General features: G+C 36.3%; 1 protein-coding gene across 10 annotated transcripts in view; it reads right to left on the reverse strand.

Annotated features, from left to right (window-relative positions):
- The window catches only part of TENM3 (teneurin transmembrane protein 3), an 817,612-nt gene that overhangs the window by 543,740 nt on the left and 254,846 nt on the right, over positions 1 to 19,026 (reverse strand). The gene's annotated exons all lie outside the window — the stretch shown is intronic.

Raw genomic sequence — 19,026 nt, forward strand, 5'->3', positions numbered from 1 at the left:
TTCTACTGTAAACTGAACAGCTTACTTCAACCACCACACTTTTTAAACAGAACTATAAATCCAGTTATTGTCATCTTGCAAGGGTCTTGCAACAGTGTGTAAATGTCTTGAATAACTAAGCCTTAGTGTGCCTGTGAGTAGTTGTTTGCAACCTTGGAAGGCAAAAGACATGGTAGAAAGGATGATCAGGGGAGTCTGTTCAGGAGGTCCCCTGTGAGTAAGTGGCAGGGAATATGTTGATCCTTATGCTGCTTTCCTTTATTTAAGAGGAAAAAGGAATTAACAGAATCTGTTACAAGCTGAAACAGTGCAGCTGGATAGGGGACCAAGCCACGGAACTTGAGAATTGGAAACTGTGAGTGAGGCTTTACTGCAGGAGGTCAGAAGTGGCCAACTGGCCTAGCGCTTGGTTCACCAAGAAACTAAACAGAAGAGTAAACAGTTACGGTTCCATAATGGGGATGGAGTAATTAGATATTGTATGTTGCAATGTTTCCACGCTGTTCTTTTTGTTTTCCCTTTCAATAAAGTACTTTTGGCTAAGGCATCTGATTCATATTTGCAATAACAGAAAATTAGCTGACTGAGCAACAGAAAGACTATTTTAATTTTCCCAATTTTCTTTGTAGGATTTTGAGTTACTGTTTATTACTCCTGAAATTTGAGACTGGCTGTTGTCGCTGCTGCTAATCATGCAGCTAAGTGGGTGACAGGGCTGGTCTGAATCCTGGCCGTGAATGATTGCTCATAAACACCTAGGGGAAACTCAGATAGCTTTATCAACTGTAAACCCATGCAAGTACCTGAAAATACCTATGTAACAAGTAACGTCCATCAACACGACATGTCCATGTATGCTACAGCATAACTTATCGTGGCTGTTTCCCTTTTTACACACAAACACATGCTTTACTGTCTCATTTGAGAATTACATTATGGAGTTTAAGGTATGTATACTGCACCACCTTTTCAATTGCATCAATTTTACCATTTACACAATGGAATTCTCTGAAGGAAATCAAGGTTTGTAAACCACCATAATATTCTTAAATCCACTTGTATCTCTAGCTACCTATCATTCATATAGTTGGAGACTGGCTTGGGATGTTGTGGAATTTGCATGAGAAAAACATAGTACAACTATATATTATAAACATCTAAATATATGTACTTATAATAAAGTTATCAGGTAATGTATATCTTATCTAATAGCTATGCTGGTATTTGATATGTAGTACATATAACTGGCACACACTACTTTTTTGGATTTCTGGGTGTGTGTTCAGCACTTCAGTTATATTTCTTTTATTTAATTTCTTATATTGCTCCAGCCTTTCTATTTATATTGGCAGTTCTTCTATTTATATTGGCAGAGAAGCAGTGTCAGTGACATTGCAAGACTCCAAAGTCAATGGAAGATTTTCACTCCTGATGAGATATTGTTACATGGCACAGATGATTCATTTCTGTCATAGCTTCAGGATTTACAGGTGGCACCAGAACCACAGTACTGGTGAAAACATCTGGATTAAACAGAAAACAGAAGAAAGAAATTCTACTTCATGGTGCCACGCTTTACGCTTATAGCAAATGGGATTGAACATTTTACCCAAGTTTGACTCAATTTTACAAAATGATGCTTTATCATGGACAGGGAACATTATGATTCCTACTCATGTTGAACATTCTGTGCATTGCTTGACTCACTTCTCTTTCCTAGACATCTTTCCTGTATTTTGTTTCGGATTGCACGATGGATGAAAGCCACGTGGCAGAAACTTGATCCAGGGAAGTAGATGTTATGCTCACTGATGTAGGAGGCACTTTATAGCAGCCAAAGCAATCTACTACTGTATGTATAAAGGGGGCATTGGTTCAGCTGTTGTCAAAGGCTATGTGTACCATCAGCAATTAAAGCAGCCCAACAGAAGGAAAACTGCAAAGTCAAACTGTTGGTGCTCAGGTCGTAATATCCACGTTAGGCATTTCATGGAAGAGGCAGTTCTCAGGACTAGCAATAGACTAATTCATTGGACTGAATGTCCGTTACAGTAGGGGTGCCTCAGGTGCACGTTGGCATGTCTTCTACGTCAGTTTTAATCTATTTCAAGCATTCTGAATAGCTACTGAATATGAACAAATCTGTACAGTAGGCAGGACTGAACAGGAGATTTAATTCAAAAATACACATCCTGATCTTAACAAAAGCACTAATGTAGAGGCCCCCAAAGAAGACTATAATGCCATAGTCTCCTTTAATTTACACTGCTTTTGCACACTTGGCTTGCAAAATTAAGTATACTTTTTTTTCTTCTTTAGGATATTATGCCTAAAAATCTCTACATAGTCTTTGCTCAAATTCTCTATGTATAATTATCTCTGGACTGCACAACTGAGAAGTTTTTTCTGGCTCTTGTCAGAATACCAAACTGAACATACTAATAACGTGCAGCTACTTGATTTCTGAGTAGTTTGATGGAGACTCGCCAGAATGCTGGAAACCATTGGTTATTTTCAGGTGAAATTAATTTTTCAAGACGTGATTCACAATTTTATTCAAGACAACAAAAGGTCTCTATCAAGACTTAAATAGGCATAGTTAATTATCAAAAATGTTCATTTTTCACCCAGTTCACCTCTCTGGCTCTTTCAAAACGCTGGAACAAGATCTGTAGGAGAGGAGTGCCTGTGTTATTGTCTGCATATTCCATCTGACATGCCAGAACAGCCTGCTCCACAACCCATTCTTGGGCATCCTCCTTCTTGAGGTCTTCTAACCATGGCCAATGAAAGGGCCATGTGTTTTTCACAATCATCTTATATTTAATTTCTCTTTATGTGACAAAATGCATATTCACCACATAACTGTCCTGTGTTCAGCAGACCACATGATGACAGGGGACAGGATTTTCGCTAAGCAAAAGTTGGGCTGTACTTGTCTAGAGATCAACAACACAACAGGAAGGTAAAACTCTTCTGGTAAGTCACCCATTTCTGTGGAGTCTTCTCTCCTACAATTCTATTTTTGAGTTGTGGTAGTCATATTTACAAGAAGATTGCAAAGTTCATTGTGTCTTTTGCTGGGTGTGCTTATAAAGCCAGAAACACTGGGCCAGTAGCCAAATTTTTGTCTGTCCTTCTGTTGTGAAGGACTGTCTTCTTTCTTTTCCTTCTTTCTTTGCTTGCCTTTCTTTTTTATTGCCAGTAAATAATACACTATCAGCCCCAAGAAAGGCATATGCAAATTAAAGGGGATGAATCCAATGGTATGATTATATACACTTTCTGCTTTGGGAAAAAACTATTATTTTCTTTGTAAAGGACATGCTCTTCATAATATCTAATTAACATTTTCCGCTTTCATGGAAGAAAAATGGGTTGTAATTTAAGTCTCAGTCAATATTTATTGTGACTGATACTATATTAGTGATAAAATCGGTAAGTCATCTCCTTTAAAGACAGCTACCCTTACTGAAATATTTGAGTTCCTTCTACATGAAATGAATAGTGACAACCAAGTCTCTTGTGGATTGCAAAGAGCCTCCAGAATTTCCTCCAGTCCCTTAAAGACTTCTTATTTTCCTTTCTTTTCTTTTTTAGCAGGGATTTACTAGGTGAGAAGAGCTGTCACAACTGTGTTTATGATGGAAATGTCTTTTCAAAGAAGACATTCATAAAGCTCTAGACACATCTACCATTACCCAGATTTTTGCCCTTTCTATAGACAGATCCCATTGACTGCGGACCCTTTATTCTCACTTTGGATTTAATAATCTGTTTTGTTTTACAGGAGAGCAACAAGAATGGGCTTATGTACCTCAAAATTCTCATAATTTAGCTAAGAATTAATCCATTAACTGTTTTGAAGCTTACTTTGAAGATCAAAGCCTCAGACTGGCATCAGAAGCTTACTGAAAGCCAGCAGAAGACATAAGCATGGGCTTTATGTACACAGATGCAATAAAGTGCTCAAATATCTTCCCTATCTGTCTGTGACTATACACTAAGCCTTTGATACAGCGAGTTTCAGTAATCCAATTCAAGGATAATAGATGCATAGGTCAGAATGACCAGTTCTTCATCTAGAAGCAGGAGAGAGATTTTCTAGGAAGTTGGAAAAGGAACCATTTTGAGATCCCTGTGAATCTCATTACTAAAGTAAAAGTCCAATTAGACCCTGCAATGAACAAGGATTTTATCTAACTCTTAAAGCATTTTCTTTTCTGATTGGCATCACTTTTCCCTGATTTCAAACTGTGCAAGTTGGTCTTCATGCAACAGCTGAGTTTCTACTAAGTGTTCTGGTATTTTGGGTTTCTCTATAGAAAATGAGACACATAATTGAGTTTCAGACAAAAAAATAAAAAAAACCCCAACCCCAAAACAAACCAGATTTGTTCTCACATGTTCTCAGAAACCTTCAAAGAGGCAAAACTTGGAAGTGAATATATATAATTTTTGATGATTATAGATTTTTCTGTGTCCAATATAATGAGCCAAACAGCTTATGACCCTTTATATTGCTGAACACCATAATGAACTGTTTCACTGAGGGCTTTTTTTTTCCCCACTATCAGACAGCAGGTTAGCCATGGAGCCAAAGAAGAGTTCAAAAAAAGTGAGAGCATACATGAAGAACAGAATCTATGTTTCCCCCTTGACATATTCATATGTTCCAACCCTCTACCTACACAGAAAGATCACACTGAGCTTTTTATAAAAGAGCTACACCCCAGGAAGATTTAAAGACAAGAAATTTCAATTAAAATTTGCACTTTATTTATATTTAGGGAAATCTGAAGACAAATCCATTTAAATAAGGAAGTCATAATTCCAAAATTTTCCGATCATCTGTATAAAGCTTGCTATATATAGACCAAAGCTAAAGCTATGTATGAAAAGAAAATTCATTACTTGAGATAAAATACCAATATTTTGTGGGGAAAGAGGATGGATAAGCTCCTTATAGTTCTCTGCTCTAAGAAAACTGTACATGCTTGATTATATTTCTTCTATTTAAAAATTGTAAAAAAGAAAATTTTTTCTTTATTTGTAATACATTTGAAGTAACTGGCATTTATTTAGCAAAATTTACATAAACTATTGAAGTTATTTTTGATTTTTAATAAACACAAAGCATATGAAAGTGGTGTAAACTGACTGGGAAATTGTTTGTGAGTAAGACTGACATTCAGGAAAACTATTACCTATTCATATTTCCTCTAAGGGAATTATGAAAATTTTATAAATTGCTTTGATACTTGTTTCCATTACATATAGATGTTCCCTTAATTAGTTCTTTCTTTTGGCCATCTCTTGTCTGCCATATCTATCTTACGGTAAATATAGAGGAAATATGCCATGTCTTGTTGTGCAGCTGAAGAAATTCCTAGCAGAGTAGCAACCTCTTCTCTTGTGCATTTCCTGGACATCTTCTGTACCTTTTTATTAGTACTAACTGGTAAAGTGAAAGGAATTTTGATACCTGCTAAAGTGAGATAGCATCTTCTTCCTTAAAATAAAAAAAAAAAAAGCTTTTCTCCAAAGCTAATTCTGAGGAGAGGGTCCTAAGCAGCTGAATTTAACTGACAAATAAAGTGAGGCCTGAAGTTGTCCTTCCTCCCGACCCCGATTTTTAAAGAAAATCTTTACATGGGGTATTTATTAATTGTTTCATATGTAGATAATCCTTTGCAAGTGGTAAAGAAAAAGAAAATAGAAAAATAGTAAGGAATAATACCACTGGAAGTCATTTACTCAGGCTTTGCTTGATAAGGGGGTTGGAGCACCTCCTGTATGAAGACAGGCTAAGAAAGGGGCTGTTCAGCCTGGAGAAGAGAAGGCTGCGTGGAGAACTCATATCAGCCTTCCAATATCTGAAGGGGGCCTACAAGGACACCAGAGAGGGACCCTTCATAAGGGACCGTAGCAATAAGACAAAGGGTTTAAACTTCAACAGGGGAAGTTCAGGTTTGATATAAAGAAGAAGTTCTTTACTGTGAGGGTGGTGAGGCACTGCAATAGGTTGCCCAAAGATGTGGTAAATGCTCCATCCCTGGCAGTGTTCAAGCCAGGGCGGACACAGCCTTGGGCAACATGGTCTAGTGTGAGGTGTCCCTGCCCATGGCAGGGTGGTTGTAACTACATGACCTTATGGTCCTTTCGAACCCTAACTGTTCTATGATTCTAAATGTGTTGCAAAGAAATAATGAAATACTACATCGTCTCTGCAAAAATGTACAAACTATATTTCCTGCTACAGAAATGGTTTGAGAGATATAAAAGACCATTATGTCATGATTCAGCAACAATTTACTTGCAATTTAATAGCAAATTAGAGTCATACACTATCATTTATTGTCAACTGGGTAAGAAATAAATAAAAAGATTCTCTGTGTCCAGAGAGAGATTTTGCATTTGCCACATTTGCTGGTTCTTTAATTAATGTGCTTTGGCCAATAGTTTTCCTATGAGTATGTGATAGCCCAGTGATCTTCTAACTGCTCTAGACTGCCGGAGGCCATGCGGTCTTTCAATGTTTTCATTCACGCACAGAAGATGATGCCCAACAAGGTTGAAATGCTCTTCAGAAGTTTTCTAGGAGGAGCTTTGCTATACCGAAGAACTTTTGATAGAACTTTGATTCATGCTGCAAACTCTGGATATTGATTTGAAATAAGTTGTGACTGATGATCAGTCAATGACCATTTCCATAATCATTATGCCATCAGTAATTTATCAAGGTAGTGTCCCTGATGTCACACAGCCTGGGTAATTGAGGGACAGAAGCACAAGCTGTGATTTGGAATGTATTTCTAAGAATATTTAAAAATATTTCCAACAGTAAAATAATCTACACTTTGCTTTAAGCAAATAAAGATCATCCAGGGCTGAAATACAGTACTTTTGACAAAAATTTTCCCTAGAAAAAGGTGACGATTTCATCCTTGGAACATTTAAATGAAAATTTCCTTATCAGATGGTTCAGCATAACTTGCCAGTATGCTCTGGAACAAAACAACTTGCTGGGTAAAGCAATCTGTCAAAGAAACTCATACTAACTCTACTAGACCCTTTGAAAATATGTGTATTTCCTCTTTCTATGTTATTAGATATCATCCATAGTTCAGTGATTTTTTGTTTGCTGGGGGTTTTTTGGGTTTTTTTTTTTTTTTGTACTGTAGGAAGAAACTATATATTAAAGTATTAGTATTTGAAAAATGTTCAATAATGACATGCATTTCTATAGACAAAACATTAATGGCAACATGAACTCTAAATTGCCACAGTCACCTTTATGTCAGGCATAAGTAAAACACACATACCTACAACATGGATGTGAACTAAGCGACAAAGTACTCTTGGTATTCATAACATCTAATTTATGCATTTAACTTTAGGTTTCTAGATCAGGAGCCAAGTTCTGCAGGCAGCCAGTGGAAAGAGACAGGCTGTGCCACCGTACAGCGTAGAGCATGAGCGCTTGAATCAGCTCCTAGAGCAGCCTCCCTCTCTCCACTATGAGAGAGCTTAGTGAGACTAACTTACATATACACCTTAAATTAGATACCTAAAGCAGATGGACTGAACACCTGTCTTTGTTTTCCACAGAATTTTTATATTTGGCTTTGAGGAAGGTCTTTTGCAACAGGATTCTGCTGACCTGAACAAAGTATTAAAAATATTGTAACAATAACCTGACATAGCTAACTCACCCCGAGAATTCTCTTCCCCTCTTTTTCAATTTCCAAATAGCAGGTTCATATTTAAGATAAGGAAGAACATTTTCCTTTGATCTGCAGTTTCTGAGCTGCCCTGTTTCCACAAATTATATATCATTCAGTGGGCTCGAGCCCAATGAAATATGCCAAAAACTTTGGCATAAAATCTAAATTACAGGGACACAAACACTTCTTCTGGCCTTAAAAGCAATGGGAATACACACAGACACTACAAAGCAATTCTCTTGAATGTTTTCTGGCTAAAACAAGGGCAAAACTTCTCTATGATTTTACCCAAGAGCTTCAAGGTTTTAAACAAATATTTAAATTTACAACTGTAAGTTAATTTTTAAAATTCCTTGCAGTAATAGATAATAAATGTGCAATAACCACACATAAACAGACTGGCAATACATCCTATTCTATTGTCAGGTCTTTTTCTTATGGTATAAATTCAATTACATTTTACTGTCTCACTCATTCGAGTGCCTTAAGTAGCCTGGATGATAAGAAAAGGGAACTTGTCATTTGGAAGAGACAGGACACAGTAAGTATAGACATGATGACTTTAAGATAAAAGGCTGTGTTACTTTGTTCTCTTGGTCTCCAGATAACAAAAAGTAGAACCAGTTCTCAGTTCCTGGCTTTTTCAGTAGTATGTGGGTAACTCTCCTACTGCAGAGAGGCAGAGCTAGCATGCCAGCTACCAAGGCTGACCTTCATGTACAGGGGTGCATGCAGCCAACCTGTGAAAACTGTACTCCAGGAATGGAATTTAACTGCATAAAAGAATGTTTTTCATTATCTTAATTTTGTACAGGATTCACACATGCTAAAATTCTACAGAAAACTTTCCAGCGGTTAATAGAGTGAACCAGCCACCATGTAATTTGGGGATTTGTCATTTTGAAGGTATTCTAGCAGTGATGGACTGTACATTGAGGGTGACAAGGGCAGAAGGGGTCAACTACATTTCCCTCCAGGAAATGTAGTGGAAGTGTTACAGAGTTTAACAAGAATAAAAAGTTGAGCTCTCCTAGCAATTAATAGGAAATTTCCAAATTGCTGTAATAAAAATAAATAGTTCTCTGTGCTAAGGACACAGAGCTGTCCAGTACTGTTAAAAGTAGCATCAATATTAGCTGATTTTTTTTTAAGAGAGTGGGGGGCAATTTTATGAAAAAATGAAAAATACTTCACATATGCCCAAACTGGCCAGGTAGTTGGACAAGATGATCACTCTAGATCCCTTTCAACTGAACTATTCTATTCTGTTCTATTCTCTTCTCTCACATTTTTGTAAAATTGGAGGAGCTGCAATGAGTCTTCAGTGCTGCCACTGGTGAAGTGTTTTTCACTAAACATTCTGCAGTATATTAATTTAAAGAGTTTCAGTGTACCTCATTTTTCTAAGATCTCAGAGAGCCTTCATAAAGCTCTATTTAAAATGATTGAGCTCTGTACTAGAGCTCTAGGTAATGACCTGAATAACCAAAAGGTCACAAATACCCACAGCAACCTGCATCCCTTTTGGGGAGTGTTTGTTTCATACATCTATTCCTTGTAATCTTTTACTTACCTGTTTCAGTTGGCCTCTGGATTACTCAGCCCCTTTTGGGATGAGGTTGACAACAAAATCTAAACCAACCTTTGTTAAAAAAAGGGAAGGTATGGTTTCTATTAATGATTAAAGTTGCTCTGTTTACAATTTTTTACGGCTTGGAAATCAACCAGACATTTATTGCTGACTATTAAACAAGCTTATGATTTAATAAAAGCAAAATAAATTTGTCTTCTTTATGATAGACCAAAATTCTTGTCTAACATCTTGTGATCTAGGCTGGAAACAAATTTCTGTGACAAATGCACACTTATTATCTGCAGAGATTAGAGACCCACTTAAAACAAATCAAAACCACTCAATGTCTATGCACTAGTTTTACATACCAGTGTGTTGACCCTTCTAAGAGATTGAAAGGTTTTGAACTTCAGGACTGTCACTTGAACAATAATTTAAGATTCTAATAATGCCAGGCATATCAGATGCACAGGAAAAGCTTGATGTGAGCTCTTGGGTAAGGTGAATAATACAGACACAAAATTGTTGAAGGAGAAAGGCTTCAAGCCACAGTAAGAACAGATAAATAAAAGGGTATTTGTTGGGAATGATTATTCTGGGAGAATACTTTTATACATCAATCAGCCAGGCTTGGTGCAGAAGTTTGAAAAAGACCAGATTAAAATACAGATGCTAAGTCAGTCTTGTAAACTCTGGGTGTATTCAGTGATAAATAGAACAAATCTCTACACAAATGTAATCACAATACTGTGTTACTCAACTAAAATAGTAAACTTTTCTTAAAGCTAATCCTTTAAAGTTTTCTGTTTGCTCATGCTTCACTTGTGGTTTTACTTAAGAAAAGATCTAAGAGAAGGTATTTCAAACTAATTTCCAGTTATTCTTTTAAGAAATAACACTAATAAAATTAAACCCCACCATAAAAGCAAAAAACCCTTCTGTAACTTTGCTTTAATGTCATAAAATTACATAAAATTATCCATCTAACAACATATAGTAACAACATATGAAATGCCCAGAAGTCAAATTTTCTCCTGAGAAAAAGACTGAAATACCACATTTGTGGGAAAATGCAAGTGACAAGAAAATGTTCAAAACAAACGAGAACTTTTGTATGGAGAACTAAAAATAATTTAGGGTTTGGACGTTTGTTTCTTTTTAAAAGCCATGCTATGCTGCAGAAATAATCCTCTATACCTATTAACTGGTTTGATCTATCTCCTAGAAAAATGTCAATAATGATTCAAAGAAAATTCACACAATATCTGTGTAATGTCATACAGCAAGGCGCGGAAGAATAGAAAATACATGACTTTCAAGGACAACGCCATGTTCCATTAGCCAGAGTTTGGCTTGACTTTTTAAGTGGCTTTTAAAAATATTTTTGAATATTTAAACACGCTAGAGAAACACCACAATGCTTTTCAGATTGTAAGTATGTAAAGTACATTTTTCTGTAGCATAATTGAAAACTAATTAATCTTTTCCCCTGGAAATCTTTTAGAGTTGAGGGTAGTGACTATCATAGGAAGGGGACTCACTAACAGAGGCATTTCCATTTACAAATATTTCCTCTGGAGCATCAAAGGAATGTTTGGAAATGTGTTGCAACAATTTGACTTAAATGTTTTGACTATGCCTTACACATGCAATTTAACCTTGTTGCACCTCAATTTCCACATATATGAGAAAGAGAAAATAATATTTACTCAATATGGTCACATGGTTTTTGCAGAAATATACCAATTAGTACATCAGCTATAGTGGAGAAGTATTACGTAGCACCTCAACTGAAATTTTCATGAAATCCTGAACACTGCCTTGGGAAATTACAGCAGATTTTTTTTTTGGTTTTTTTTTTTTTTTCATTGGCCCTTAATAAAATGGCACATTCATATGAAAACAATACGTGAAGATATTTTACTGGGGAGAGGAGAACTAAACCAGTTTTTATTTTCTCTAGCTCTTAATAATATTACAGATTTATATAAGAATAATAAAGGAAGAAATTTCATTGGAGAACAGAAATTAAAGCATAAAACTATCTTTCAAAGTATGCATGAAACGCCATATATATCTGACAGCAAAAACTGTAGTACGCGCATAGTGCAAACTGTTCCAGTATTTTCTGTGCTGCATTTGAGTTTCACAGTCACACAGAAAAGGACTAAAAAATCTACCTCTAACTTGATTATGGGAAGTGAGCATTCAGTTTCTTTAACTTTTTTAAAAAGTGGTCTAAATCAGTTTATTTTCAATCTATTTTTAGCCACAAGAAAGGCTTAGGATCACCCAGATGTTATTCTTCAAGCACAAAAGAAAACCAGAACAATCTCATAATATCTGCCTGTGTGCCCCTGTTAGTTGAAGAGCAATGTTCAATAACAGTAGTCCATAAGGGCATTTATGTGTATTTTAAATAATGACAGAAACACGTGTCCTGCATATATTGCAAATAGTCTCATTAAAATGTACATACCTTTCTTTTAGCATGGCAAATAACAATCTTGCACTTGTTAAGTCACAGCTACTTAATTTTCACATCTCTCTAGGTACTCATGAACCCCAAATTATCAAAATGACTCTTCTCACATCACATACTACAGTTCCTGCCTCAGTGCTTCCAACCGGTAGGCATCTGCTCTGGGGTAACACTGAAGTAGTAAACTCTGGTTGGCAGAGCAATACTGCACGTCTCTGAGGCCTTCTCCTGGTTTTCCAATGTTTTTTTTTTTTTTGTTTCTGTCTTCAATAGTCTTCTGAACTTGCTCTACAAACCAGCAATTACTGGTGACAAAATTACTTATCTTAATCGCCACAGTTTTAAATATCTATTCACATCAAAATATTACCTCAATAATTAAAAATGAAATGATTATAGAACTGTTCCCAGAGATGAAATGGCTATGTGAAGAAAAAAAAATTAAGGGTTCTTAAATTCATAGGTCACCTCATTACAGATCCTATTCAATTCACAATGAAGTCAATAGAAGTCCTTTGAATAAATTTTCAAAGAAATGAATGGCCTTTGATATGGACATTTTTCTCCAAAGGTACTCAAATATCCATGTATTTCTCTCTAAACAAGGTATTTAGATGAGAACACTTAATTACAGGGCACTACTCTTTCATTTATGTCTTATGTAACTTGCTATTTTGCATAACATAATAAAGCTTTTCTGTATAGTTTTGTATCGAATGTGTTGTAGAAGAACTAATGACACTGCCTAAGATTGACAGGTAAAGTTCTAGGAAGACAGATTTAGTCTTTTATCTACTTGAGATGGCTAACCAGAAATATAAGGCACTTTACTGCCTGGTGGTTTCCCTCCTCCCTCGCCCTTTTTCAGATGCCATCCTGAAATAAACAGGCCAAAACTCTGCTTTGCTGACTGCCGTCATCAGAGCTTGCAAACGCTAGCACTTCTCTGACAGGGATTGTGAATCACGGTTATTTTTTCTCCCAATGTCTACAAGGTCTGCCACCTGAACTGGCATAGTTTGTAAGTGCCATCAACTTCTCCTCAGGGCTTACAAGCTATATTTGCTCTTTCAGAAGAATCTGAAAATGTTGTGAACCATAACTATGTTTCTGAAAGAACTTACAAGTTCTGCCATCTGTGCCTGCAGTGCTTTAGAGCATCATAATATGGATATGGAGATATTTTCATCATGGGGTTTACGATCTCTACCAGCTGCATCAGCAGAGATTGTTAGTGCTGTGAACCACAACCATTTATCTCTCAGCACAGACGCCTGCTTTACTTTTTCATTCTTAATAGTCTATATCTGCTTGACCCACTGTTACCCATACATGTATATTTTTCAGCAAAAGAGAAAGTGAAAAACCAAACTAATCCTTTAAAGCAGATCTTTAATCACTGCAGATCTCTACAAATCTCCAAATATTTACATAAGTTTAACTCTGCCCTGTCTAGACTGAGAATTTACTGCAAATACAATTATTGTGATAGCTGTAACACTTGAAACCCTTTCTGTAGTCTGACAAAGCTGCAGCTCTTGCTGCTATTCACAGATTTTGAAAGAGTGTTTCTTTTTGTAAATAGGAACTTAACCTCTCTTCATGCTGTTCTGGTATCTTCAGGCTATCTCTAGTTTAGTCAATGCCGTGAAAAAAAAAAAATCCCCTTATGAAGGAATCTTTTGCTCTCTTTAGATAACTTGAGAGAGTTTTGGCACATGGTGATGCATCACTACACTCCCTACATTGGCCCTGGGAAGGAAATGAGCTGGGAGTTTATGAGGAATTATGGCAAACCCAGATGGGTAAAACGAGGGCTGCGTGTGTCAGAGGGGAATGGTGAAAGAAGCTCTATCTTCTCCATATGCTGACAGAGAAAGAAGCCACTGGCACGCCAGGACGCTCTAACTGGCTGTCTAAATGGGGAAGATGGCAATATAGAGGAAAGTAGTCAAGAGATTTTACTACTGATGTCATCATATGCCTACTACATTCCTATATATAAGTATGGGAATTGTATGGAGCTGGAAAGTCTACTAGTAAAACGCCTATAAACTAAGAAATACTGAACTTTCAAATTACAGCTTTGAAGATACTGAGTTTATACATCTGTAACTCTGTATCTTTGTGCGTACACATGGCTGACCTGAGACAATTAGATACAATTTAATTTGACTGTGATGAAGAGCCAAACCAGGAATAGTTTGTGGATACCTGCAGTTTTGAGGAAAGGGCCTTATTTCCTACCAGTTACACGGAGATTTGTTTGATACTCGTTATTTTGCAGGTCTTGCTCCTAGGGCTGTCTGGCTGTGTAGGTTGCTCACAGTTGGGGACATGAAGGACCCCGAATCCCCCAGACAGGAGAATCAGACACCTGGTGATTCCAAAAAGCAACTACATCTGCATCCTGCAAATCCTGGGCCTTCAGACCAACTGAAGGTTTCCCTCATAACACGTCTTTTGGAAGTCAATGAACAGAACGGATTCTGGAAAACTATTTGCTTAGGGTGCAGGTAAGTATTTTTGATTTCCATTATAAATGTAGAAGTTTTAAACAGGAAAATAGTAAAGTCAGTTTTCATTATTTTTAAAAATTTATTCAAAAATCTCATGCAGGTTGTGCTGCTGCTGAAATTATGGGGCAAAATGCAGTTTCTAGCCAAGCCTTTATTTTTTTCTTTGCTGAATATGAATAAAAATCCTCTGATGAATTTTCAGCAGTTGAGATGTAATATCTAAATCATGGGAAGTTATCTAGTGCTTATCAGCTGATACCTGTTCAGTCTTCTCAAAAACTTCTTTTATCTTTGGTTCTGTATTGAAAAACTATCTATCCTAAATTTTATACAAATGATGAACGTTCAAAAAGAAAACAAGGATATCAATGCTTTTATAATTCTCTTAAATGTTAATTCTACTACAGTCTTCACTGAGCAGTCATGAGTGCATCCTCTTAAGCATTCAAAATTTCAGTCCTGCTCCTTACTTGCAATGTACCAGTAAGATTTTGTTCCTTGCTTGCATGAATGTTTTAGCAATTCTGACATGTTTACATACATATTTCCCATTAAAACTTCAAACCACTTTATTAATACCCTCAAATGTCTATTTTTGTAGCTCTGCTGCTTCCTAACTCTCTGTATTTTAAGAAAAGGGATTCCAAATCTGTGAAATCAACCAATTTGAAAATTTGAATTGGTACTTGTTGATTTTTTCATGCTTTTCTATCAGATGTAGCAACAGAGCACACCAAGTTTGAGGTTTATACAGCCTTTCCAGGGAGAAGTAGGATTACCCTTTCTTCAGATGAATACTAAATATTTCCCTTTCTGAATCACTGCACAGCTATAGGAAAGACGAAATCAAACCCTTAATAAATGTGGAATTGCACCTGCTTCTTGGGAGTAGGTGGTATTTAAGCTGAATTTAATCTTAGTATTTATATACAGAAAGAGAGCACACTGGCAAAGAATCCAAATGAAAGTGGTCCAGGTAGCTACAATTAGGGGATCATTACTAAACCAAATTATTTTCATGAATAAGTGCATCTGGCCATTATGTCATTGTTTGGAAACCTGCAGTCAAATCTGCAGACAAACTGGAGGGAAACCTGAAAATTGCTATAAAATTTAACTTGGTCCTAACTGACTATGTATTGGACTGCCTGCACAATTTTCCTCTTTTTCCTAATATGAATATGAAAACACTTAGAGCGCTTATTGATCCCCGATACTTAACTGTTAGGTCATATGAATAGCAAATGAAATATGATATAAAATATGCAAAATAATAGTACATTAGCCTAAACAACACTAATAAATTGCAAAGCTTAGCATGAAATTGAAAATCACTAATGGAGCACTGTGCAGTTTGTTGAAGCAATGAGCAGTCAAAGAATCATACATAATGTAACAGTACATTTGCTAACAGCAGGCTCACAGAAGACAATTTAAACTTATTTTTTATGGACAAGAGGAATTGATCTTTGAAGCGGTTCCTAAGGAGATTCCACTTATTCCGAACAGCATCTTGGGAGTGAGTTCTAGTCTATCCCTTGCATCAAATACATATTTATGAACTTCCAGAAAAGACTGATTTAAATTACACATGAGGTTATGGTTTACGAACTTAAACTAGAAGAGGTAAAAATATCAGACATGTGGAACTAATACCTGAAACTGGCAGTGAATTCAATGGTTATGTCAGTCCTGCAGGTTTCACTGAAAGACAGGTATTATGGACTGAGTTCCACTTCTTAAAATTCTTGGGAGTTACAAATATTTAAAGCTACAAACACAAAATATGAATATCATTCAAATTCAGAATATGCAAAATTATGTTCTATTTTCTCAAGGCCATCTACATGAAAAAACAACTTATGTTTAATATTGTTGGTATGAAACACACTGATAGGAAAAGTTATCGCATTTGTGAACATTCACAGGGAAATTTATATTTAATATAATTTTAATTTTTACTTTTAGCAGAATTTTCCCAATCAAATGTTAAATTTTATGTTGTCACTCAATATAATTCCACATGGATTTATATAATTTAGTGGTACCATAAGATCTGATGCATTTTAAGTACACTGAAAATAAGAACTGAAAAGACACATTCTTATGAAATGGCATGCAAAAAAATTAAAAAAAAAAAGAAGTATTGTAATTGTTACATGGTAGCTGTTTATTTTCTTTCTATGTTTTAATCAACCAACATTTCCTTGATGAGCATGACTTCCCCCGCCCAATTGATTTCAACTCAGTATATGAATATATGTCTCTTTTATGCTATTATTTTGCCCAAACTCTGGCCTCATCAGCATAAATGTCTTACTGAATCTCTGAAAAAAATCTGCAGAAAAGTTATATATGTGTAAAATGGAGAGTGGCACAGGTGGGTCTTTTATTTATTAAAATGTGAAGTATTGAATGGTGTGGGCTTTACTAAAGTTCTGTGGATAGACTGCTACTACTTATGCCTAGTCATACAGCTAACAAACATAAAGGCACAACTAAGTCAATAGGTTGCCAAAGGGCAACAATTCACGTATTCACTGTGTAAACAGTACTGTAGGTTGTGTATGCTGAGATCTGAGAGAATGTTTAAAAATGTAGCAAAGACAAAACTGTCCAATAGAAACTCCACCATCCTGGGGCATCCACTGATGTAAAGGTGGGACTGCGGAAGCGCAGTGTCACGGCCATAGGATATTGCTTGATTGCTCTTCAAGTTGAAAATGCCATGTCTGAAGTACCATCTGGAGGTAACAGTCCCAAATTTATATGGATACTCTTTCTTCTGAACATCCTAGAGGTACCTCACTGGAGATTTTTAGTGTATTGAAATTTTATAGTACAACTCAGCAAGTAGCTTGTAACTTCAGGGAAGCAGGTGGAGAACTGCATTACAGCCCTATCCCTGTTGATGACATAGGCCCCAACTCAAACCAAATTCTTCATCACAGTAATTCACGTAAAGCTGTTTCTCTATACTGTTGGTATTGCCAAAATGAAATATAGGATGTGCAACTTACACTTTTGGGCGTGAAATAAAAACAAAATACTTAACAATACATCAACAAGTGTGCTAATAATTTAACAGATATTATACAAGTTTAGTGTTTGCTTTGTTCAGCTCTGACCTCTCTAGCAGTCAAAGTAAACTGTTTTTTTATAGTCTAACTGTAAGAAGCATTCATGCTCCTCAAACTGCATAAGATCTGAACTGTACTGTCAGACAGCTATTAATCTATTCAGCACCAATACAGCTATTTTTTTTAAACCTCGCTAATTCTTATTCTTACCTGATCCAATTCTTTTCACAACCTAAACTGTCTTTTTTTATTATTTTAAATTTTTTTTTAAAGGCTCCATGTTTGCCTGGGTGTCAGCAAAGCACAATTTCACAATTTCCTTGTCTCCTAGCTTTTGCATCAACAACTATGAATTGATGAAAAGTATCCCTTGTCTGTAGCATTCCTCTCTGATGCTAGTATTCAGCTGCTCTTCTTCTGGGATGAACTTCCTATCATACCGTGCAATAATACAAGCATAACAAGGACACTAACATTTTCATAAGAGGCTACATCTGAAATTGGTGCCTTAGCTACTGATATTTGAATGAAAAGAAACTCCCCCTAGACCTGTGAAAAATAATGTATTCCCTATTCCTCTCATCAAATAAATAAATACATAAAAATGAGAGAGCTGGCACTGAGACTGGAATGTAGCTGCTTGAAAGGGGAATGATGCTGGCTTGAGGGGACTGATATACTAGAATTAGAAATTAGAGGAGCTGAAGTGATATGAGGGGATCCAGGATGATGCACACTTCTTTGCATAGGATGGTACCAGGGAAGAAGAAACTAGCCTAGTTCTGGCACATAAGAAATGAATTGCTTTTCTTTGGGCAATCCTACTTCTCCACACTAAGTAGAGGAGAGAAACAAAAGGAGTGAGTTAACAGTAAACTGACATGGCCACCATCCTTTTCCTCCCTCACAACCCATTGGAAGGAAAAGTGGAATGACGACCAGCAGGGCTCAGAATGTAGCTTGACTTAGCTGCTTTACTTAGAAAGAATGAGGACCCTCCAGAAGACCTGCTGAAGCCACCACCGTGTGTGTGTGTATGTGTGTGCGCGTATGTCTTCAATCTTCAAGGAGTACTGACAATCTGCTCAGACTGGACCAACTTTGCAAGCCTCTGTATTTAGAAACACCAATGAATATCTGCTTTTTGAATATTCTCATCCAATTCTGCCTTACTTAAAATATAAATGAGGCAGGCTAAAACAGATACAATCGAGATTTTCCAACTCATTGCCACTCCTTCCCACAAACCTTAGAAGTGGTAATCAATAGGTATATCATGATTAGACCAACTTTAAGACACAAAATGTTGGAAATAATTTTTCATACATTGCAAATGAAAATATACCTACACAAGGACCATGACTTGTCTTCTAAAGAAGTGCACGGGAATTCATGCAGTTCATCAACATTATTTAAAAATCATCAGCTATTCACTTTTGAGAGCTGAGCAAAAATAAAACTCTGATCTAACAATTTTCTTAGTCTTCTACAGAAGTCTGCATTCTGAATAGCTCAGTTGTGAGAGAAAATAATTATTTCATGGGAAGAGCATACTGAGACCCTGTACTGTAACCTAGAATACCTGCAAAAGCAAAGGAATAGAAAACTAGAAGACCTGTATCTCCAGTTCCTGTTAGCCTTAGGA

This window comes from Strigops habroptila, chromosome 7, assembly GCF_004027225.2.
Source record: "Strigops habroptila isolate Jane chromosome 7, bStrHab1.2.pri, whole genome shotgun sequence".
NCBI classification, from domain to species: Eukaryota; Metazoa; Chordata; class Aves; order Psittaciformes; family Psittacidae; genus Strigops; species Strigops habroptila.